Raw genomic sequence first — 8945 nt, forward strand, 5'->3', positions numbered from 1 at the left:
GGCTCAGTCGGTTACGTGACTGACTACAACTCAGGTCATGATCTGATGGTCCATGAGTTTAAGCCCTGTGTCAGGCTCTTAAATACAGAATAGAAACTGAGGGTTGCTAGAGGGGAGGTAGGTGGGGGTGAGCTAAATGGGTGATGGGCATTAAGGAGGGCACTTATTGGGATGAGCACTGTTGTATGTTATATGTAAGTGATGAATCACTAAATTGTACTGAAACCAATAATAAACTATATGTTAACTAACTTGAATTTAAATTTAAAAAATTAATGTAAATTAAAACCAGATTCCATCAAGAGGAAAATGTATAATCAAACTGGCAAATAGGCTTAGTAGTCATACAAGGGGTTTACTAGTCCATAATAAGAGAACAGACTACAGATTGATGTACAATATGGATGAATCTCAACTTTGTCATTAGGAAAAGAAGTCAAACACCAGACTGCAAAATGTTTGATTCATTTTGTATGAACAGGCAAAACTAATCTATGAGGATAGAATATGGAACAATGTTTACCTCAGATGAGGTGGAAAGGGAACTTCTAAATTTGTTAAACTTAACATTCAACTCCTGATATTTTGATATCTAATACTTTAATATTTTAACATTTGTTAAATGGGATAAGGGTAGATAAGGGTATTTATTCTTTGTAATTTCCTTTGTGTTTTGAATATTCTATAATTAAGCATACACAAATGTTTCTCAAAAACATGAAAAAAGGTCCAAAGTATCAAAGTCCAGGAATAGATTTATAAGGTTAAAATACAGGGCAAAATGATACTCAGCAGAGATAGTTTAGCCAACCAAGAACTGATGTCCAGCTACCAGTGCAAAGGTAAAATTCCCCTGTGCTACAGCATGTGATAGAGAACAATGGCAAGGTGTAAGTGGGCAAGATGATCTTCTACATTAGGTTGCTGCATGGCTTTCATCACTGCTGGTTTTACCATGGCAGGAGCTAACTTCCCCCAAGGTCTTCAGAAGGCTATTTAGATCAGCCAATTGTAGCCTTGACCATACTAAACACTCTTGGATAGTCCTCACAAACTCTTGGTATTTGTAGTATTAATGTCCCCTTTTCAGGGTTGCTTCTTCACATATTTTTACTGATAAGCCTCCAGCAGGGCCCTCAGCAGCTGAGCTACTGAGTTTTTATTAGTGAGAAAAGATGAGATAATGACATCCTGAAACAACTTTTTTATTTTCTTTTATTTTTATATCAAAACAACTTTACTTATGAAGGCAAGTTTTATTCTGTCTTGCTAGTGGATCTAAAATCATATTAAATAATACATAAAACCTGTGCTTCTGACCCACTGGCTATAGCTTGAAGGTCTGCAACAACCCCTTCCTTGGATTTGAGTAATTTCCTAGAGCAACTACAAAACTCAGTAAAACCCTTTACTTACCAAACTACTGATTCATTAAAAAGGTTGTAACTCAGGAATAGCCAAATGCAAGAGATGCATAGGACAAGGTATGGGGAAAGGGCATGAAGGCTTCATGGCAATCATGGCAATCTGCCCAAATCTTTACTTGTTCACCTACCTAGAAGCTACCAGAACTCTGCTTTTGGATTTTTATGAAAGCTTCATTACATAGGCATGATTTATTAAGTCATTGCTCTTTGGTGGTTGAACTCAATCTAGAGCCCCTCTCTCCTCTCAGGAAATTGGGGAGGGGGGGTTGAGACTGAAACTTCTAACCTTCTAATTCCATGTTTGGCTCTACTGGCAACCAGTTCCCACTTTGAGGTGCTTTCCAAACCTCACCTTGTAACATGAGACACCTATATTGTTCTTATCACTTGGGAATTCCAAGAATTTTAGGAGCTCTGTGCCAGAAAAAAGACAAAGACCAAATATGTATTTATTATAAATTACCATATCAAAAACTTTAAAAAAATTACAGAGAGTTGGTGGTTCTGCCAAGTATAGAACCCCCATTAAGTGCCCTGAAGATACCTAGAGTTGAGGAATATCATCTGCAGCAAGTTGGAGGAATCAGAACCTTGGAACATTCATCACCAGGCCTAGGAGAAAGATACTTTTATGACACTGTGTGGTTTTTATAAATATTTTAATATCTTTTTGCAATATGCCCTTATTGTTTTTTTTTTAATGAGTGCAAAACAAGCAAAAATTTTGCTGAGACAAATGATAATACAATTGAGGCAGTTGGAAATCTTTACAGTTGCTGAAATCAGCGAAATATTAGTTACCCTCAAGCTTTGCTTGGGAAGGGAAGTCCCAAATTAAAAATTATGTATGAAATGTTAATTCATTCAAGATTGTGTCTAAAAGATGAGGTGTACTGTAGATGGAGGAAACGAAGATATCTTTACATTTTGTGTTAAGGAAAATAATAAAAAATCATTTTGTGGTTCTAAACACAGAGAGAAGTTCACAGATTCACAGAACTGATGGAGGGTGCTGTTTGCTACGGACCCCTTAGCACAAGAGGAAGAAGGGTATTGTTCAACTTGTCCTTGACATTCTTTGCAGAAAGTAGGTAAGTCAGCCTCAAAGCCAGCAATCATAATCTTTGGCCCCGTTCCCTGCATCAGTGCCCTTCCCAGCTTCTAATTAATTTTTTCTATTCATTAAATATCAGCTCAAGTAAATTGAGCTAAAAACTTTTGTTTAGAAATGATTTTATAATGATAACATGTATTTGACATTTCCAGTATTTTAAATAACTGTCACATGTATACTTAAAATGATATGCCATAGGTAGGGCCATTAAATTTTGCCTGGGAAACGATTTCTTCTTCAATTCTGAATGTTAACATTGCTGGATAAAATATTCTTGTTTGGTTTTCTCTTGCTGCTTTCAAGGTTCTCTCTTTATTTTTTGCCATTTTAATTATTATGTGTCTTTTTTTTTCTTTTTTCTTTTTTTTATTATGAAATTTGTTGTCAAGTTGGTTTCCATACAACACCCAGTGCTCATCTCAACAGGTGCCCTCAATACCCATCACCCACCCACCCCTCCCTCCCACCCCCATCAACCCTCAGTTTGTTCTCAGTTTTTAGGAGTCTCTTATATTTTGGCTCCCTCCCTCTCTAACCATTTTTTTCTTACCCTCCCCCATGGTCTTCTGTGAAGTTTCTCAGGATCCACATAGGAGTGAAAACATGGAATCTGTACTTCTCTGTATGACTTATTTCACTTAGCATAACACTCTCCGGTTCCATCCATGTTGCTACAAAAGGCCATATTTCATTCTTTCTCATTGCCACGTAGTATTCCATTATGTATATAAACCACAATTTCTTTATCCATTCATCAGTTTGTGGACATTTAAGCTCTTTCCATAATTTGGCTATTGTTGAAAATACTGCTATAAACATTGAGGTACAAGTGCCCCTATGCATCAGCACTCCTGTATCCCTTGGGTAAATTCCTAGCAGTGCTATTGCTGGGTCATAGGGTAGATCTATTTTTAATTTTTTGAGGAACCTCCACACTGCTTTCCAGAGTGGCTGCACCAATTTGCATTCCCACCAACAGTGCAAGAGGGTTCCCATTTGTCCACATCCTCTCCAGCATCTATAGTCTCCTGTTTTGTTCATTTCAGCCACTCTGACTGGCATGAGGTGATATCTGAGTGTGGTTTTGATTTGTATTTCCCTCATGAGGAGCGATGTTGAGCATCTTTTCATGTGCCTGTTGGCCATCTGGATATCTTCTTTAGAGAATTGTCTATTCATGTTTTCTGCTCATTTCTTCACTGGATTATTTGTTTTTCAGGTGGGGAGTTTGGTGAGCTCTTTATAGATTTTGGATACTAGCCCTTTGTCTGATATGTCGTTTGCAAACATCTTTTCCCATTCCGTTGGTTGCCTTTTAGTTTTGTTCATTGTTTCCTTTGCAGTGCAGAAGCTTTTTATCTTCACGAGGTCCCAATAGTTCATTTCTGTTTTTAATATCCTTGCCTTTGGGGATGTGTCAAGTAAGAAATTGCTGCAGCTGAGGTCAGAGAGGTTTTTCCCTGCTTTCTCTTCTAGGGTTTTGACGGTTTCCTGTCTCACATTCAGGTCCTTTATCCATTTTGAGTTTATTTTTGTGGATGGAGTAAGAAAGTGGTCTAGTTTCATCCTTCTGCATGTTGCTGTCCAGTTCTCCCAGCACCATTTGTTAAAGAAATTGTCTTTTTCCCATTGGATATTCTTTCCTGCTTTGTCAAAGATTAGTTGGCCATACCTTTGTGGGTCTAGTTCTGGGGTTTCTATTCTATTCCATTGGTCTATGTGTCTATTTTTGTGCCAGTACCATGCTGTCTTGATGATTACAGCTTTGTAGTAGAGGCTAAAGTCTGGGATTCTGTTGCCTCCTGCTTTGGTCTTCTTATTCAAAATTACTTTGGCTATTCGGGGCCTTTTGTGGTTCCATACAAATTTTAGGGTTGCTTTTTCTAGCTTTGAGAAGAATGCTGGTGCAATTTTGATTGGAATTGCATTGAATGTGTAGATAGGTTTGGGTAGTATTGACATTTTAACAATATTTATTCTTCCAATCCATGAGCACGGAATGTTTTTCCATTCCTTTATATCTTCTTCAATTTCCTTCATAAGCTTTCTATAGTTTTCGACATACAGATCTTTTGCTTTTTTTAAAAAAAAAGTTTTATTTATTTGTTTTTAGGGAGAGAGAGAGAGAGAGATAGGGGGCAGAGAAAGAAGAAGGAGAATTCCCAGTAGGCCCCAAGTGCCTGACACAGGGCTTGATCTAACAAATTGTGAGATCATGACCTGAGCCAAAATTGAGTCAGATGCTTAACCAGCTGAGCCACCTAGTCACCCCTCTTTAACGTTTTTAATTTTAAGTTTTTATTTTATTTCTAGTATAGTTAACATACAGTGCTATGTTAGTTTCAAGTGTACAATATAGTGACTCAACAATTCCATACATCACTGTGTGCTCATTGTGACAAGTGAACTGCTTAATCCCCATCACCCCTCACCTTTCACCCTTCTGCTAACCATCAGTTTGCTGTTTATAATTAAGAGTCTGTTTTTCTATTTGTCTGTTTCTCATTTTTCCCCTTTGCTTGTATGTTTTGTTTCTTAAATTCCACATATGAGTGAAATAATATGGTATTTGTCTTTCTCTTACTGGCTTACTTTGCTTAACATTATGCTCTTTAGCTCCATCCATGTCATAGAAAATGGCAAGATTTCATTTTTTTTTATGGCTGAATAATATTCCATCACACACACACACACACACACACACACACCCCATACACATACATCCTCTTTATCCATTCATCCATTGATGGACACTTGGTCCTCCTGGCATTCATTTGGTTGGAGTTGTCCATGCTTCCTGGACCTGAATATCCATTTCCTCTCCCAGATTAAGGAAGTTTTTACTTATTTCTTCTTAAATAATTTTTCTGCTCCTTTCTCTTTTTCTTCTCCTCCAACAACCCATATAATGCTAATGTTACTATGCTTGGTGTTATTGTAGAGATCCTTTAACTTATCCTCACTTAACAAATTCTTCTTTTTGCTGTTCAGCTTGGGTGCTTTCCACTACCCTTTCTTCCAGATTGCTGATCCATTCTTCTGCATCCTCTAATCTGTAGTGATTCCCTCTAGTGTATTTTTCATTTCAGTTAATGTATTTTTTATCTCTGACTGGTTCTTTTTATGTTTTCGGTTTCTTTGATGAAGTTCTCACTGAATTGATCTACTCTTCTCCCAAGTTTGGCGAGTATTTTATTACTTTGAACTCTTTATTAGGCAAATTGCTTATCAGTGTTTCCTTTTACTATTTCTTGGGAGCTTTGTCTTGTTTTTTCATTTGGAACATATTTCTCTGTCTCCTCCTTTTGTCTAATCCTCTGTGTTTGTTTCTGTGTACTAGGTCCATCAGCTATGTCTCCTAGTCTTAAAATTGGTGGCCTTTTGTACAAGACATCCTGTGGTATCCAGTAGCGCAATCTCCTGGTTACCAGAACCAGGTGCTCCAGAAGTGTGCGTTATGTGGGTTGCTTGTGTCCTCCTGTTGTGACTGATCTGTCACTACTGCAGACATGCTGGTCAGTGAGGCAGACCCTCAGCCCAGTTGTCAGCAATGACTGACCATGACTACTGTGTGTGAACTTGTAGTTAGGGCTTGCATCCCGTGCTGCTGGCTGAGTAGCTACTTCATGTGTGCTGGTGGCTGGGGCTAGCTTGGGGCAGGAGCCACTCTGGAAGGGTTTCTGGTCCCAACCAGGACTACCTGCTGTGCCCTAGCAGTCACATTAGAGGGAGACTGGTCCTGACCAATGCTGCCTGTCGGGTGTGGTGCAGTAGGAGAATCTTTGGAAAAGTTCCTGTTAGAGCAGATGGGTTGAGTGGGGTAGGTCCAAAGGGGAATGTCAGGGTGGGGCAAGCAGTGCTAGAATGAGAACATGGATGGCATGAGAACTGGCTTCTGAACGCCTCTGGCCAGATAGGCTGAAAAAAGGCAAGAAAAATGGTGCTTATCAGCACTTCTGTTTTAGGAGAAACCTCCTGCAGAAACTTGCCCCTACAGCACACACCCTAAAATTAGTCAATAAATCTCCTTCATTTATTACCAGGTGCTTTCATATGGATGCTTCTGTTTGGGGCTCTGACAAAGTGATACAGTGTGCTGGCCCCTTGATAGAAAAGACTTCATTTCCTATAGCCCTCAGGTATCCCAGAGTTAATTAAGCCTTGCTGATTTTCAAAGCTCCCAGAGGGAAGTCCTGCTCATTTTCAAAGCCAGACATCATGGGGCCTCTTCTTCCCCGTGCAGGTCCCCAGAGCCATGGGTGTCTGGTGTGGCGCTTGATCCTCTCAGTCCTCTGTGCCTGTGATATCCTTCTGACTTATGGGTCATTGTGATGGGGGTTTGGTGCCTGACCATGTCTCTGCCCCTCCTACCCTTCTTGATGTGACCTTCTCTTTATGTTTTTAGATGCAGAAGGTCTCTTCTGACAGTCTTCAGGTTGCTGTCAGGGTGAGTTGCATTACATGTTGCCTCAGAATGTCCATGGAAGAAGGTGAGCTCAGGATTCTCCTATTCTGCCATTTTCTCCCACTTTCTCAAAGCTATCAATAGCTTTTTCTTGACTAAATTGCTCTGCTCTTCTTATAAAATCAATCAGCTCTTCTGTGTTTCTGGTGCCTGAAAATACTGTAAATAGTGCTGTTCTGTCCAATGGGAGCAGTTTTTAGGATGACATTTTAAATTTTTTCTGTTGCTTCCACATGTAGCATGAGAGTGTCTGTCCCTTCTCAAACATAGCCAATAGTCTTAATTTAATTATTGTATGAGTAGCTTCCCTGACATTTTCCATTGAGATGTTCTTCAGGGATGGCATTAGATATAGGCCATCTTACTGTCTAGGCCTATGCTATCCAATCAAAGATCTTTGTAAATTAATATTATTTTCTCCAAATACTCTAAGATGTTGACTAAATTCAGTATTGGTGGTAAGAGGTCTGGGTTGCACATCCTCTGTTCCTATGAGGATCAGACTGTGCTCTCATTTGCAGCATAATTCTAATAGCTGCTGGGTTTCTGTGTCTAAATCAGTTGTTGGGACTCAATTCTATTTTTTTTTCAGTTATCTAGTATAAGCTTTCCCTTCAGTGACTCTGACTAGTTTCATATTATCATTTGTTGTGGTTTTGTCTATTTTCATGGGCTTAACTACTAGTAAGTTAAAGTTACCAGGATCAAAAAGGTTAAAACAATTATTATTTTCAGGGCTTTTAGGAACAAAAAGTCAGGGGTGCTTTTTATTCTGGAGATTACTTTTTGTACTACTTTTGTACTGTTCTTTTTCTACCTATTGACATCTATGTTACTTAATGCTCCTAAGAAGAACATTGGGAAGACCTCCTTATTCGGTCTTTCAAATATATGCTATAACTCACTGGCTTGGGAAATGAGGCCAACATCTGGAGTTTCTTTTTTCTGGATTATATCTTCAGTAAGATTCCAAGTGCCCTCAGAAGTTATTATATAATCCAATCTACCACTAAAGCACCCCTTGAGTAATTTGGATATGGTTAATGAATGAGGGATTGCCCTTCTGCCTTTCACAACAGTGTTCAAAGTTTTGTTTTAAAGACGTTTAATAGAGCATTCCAAAATGTCCATATTATGGTAAAGCAGTATTAAGATAATTATTGTGGTCAATGTTAGTATCCAATCTATCATGGCTCTATAAATTTTGTCTATTCACAGTCTGTTTATAATTTTGGTATAATGCCATAAATGGTAAATAGAATATTAAATGTAAAGTTTGCCTGTCCAATAATTGGCTTTATCAGGTTTGGTCAATTATGAACTTAACATAAGTTACCAACTTGAATTTCAAATTTGGCATGGAGTATGATATAACCCACAGCACTGACCAAGTTTAATTACTATTTTGGGGTGGGTACCAACTATGTCAATTATTCTGTTTTGGGGAAACTTTTTCTCTTTGATAATATTTTTATTTTTTTTCCTTCATTTAAGACAGATTTTATTTTATTTTTTAATATAATTTATTGTCAAATTAGCTAACATACAGTGTGTAAGTTGTACTTACACAAGTAGATCCCTGTGGTTCATTGCTTACATACAACACCCAGTGCTCATCCCGACAAGTGCCCTAAGTCCTCAATGTTCATCACCCATTTTCTCCTCTCCCCCATCACCACATCAACCCACAGATTGTTCTCTGTATTTAAGAGTCTGTTATGGTTTGCCTTCCTCCCTCTCTGTTTTTAACTATTTTCCCCCTTCCCTTCCCCCATGGTCTCTGTTAAGATCTACATATGACTGAAATCTATGATATGTCTTCCTTTGACTGACTTATTTCACTTAGCATAATACCTTCCAGTTCCATCCATGTTGCTGCAAATGGTATGATTTCTTTCTTTCTCATTGCCAAGTACTATTCCATTGTCTATACATAACC

Source organism: Lynx rufus, unplaced genomic scaffold (assembly GCF_022079265.1).
Source record: "Lynx rufus isolate CCGP_SWC_20201006 ecotype Redwood Valley unplaced genomic scaffold, mLynRuf1.p SCAF_23, whole genome shotgun sequence".
Taxonomy (NCBI): Eukaryota; Metazoa; Chordata; class Mammalia; order Carnivora; family Felidae; genus Lynx; species Lynx rufus.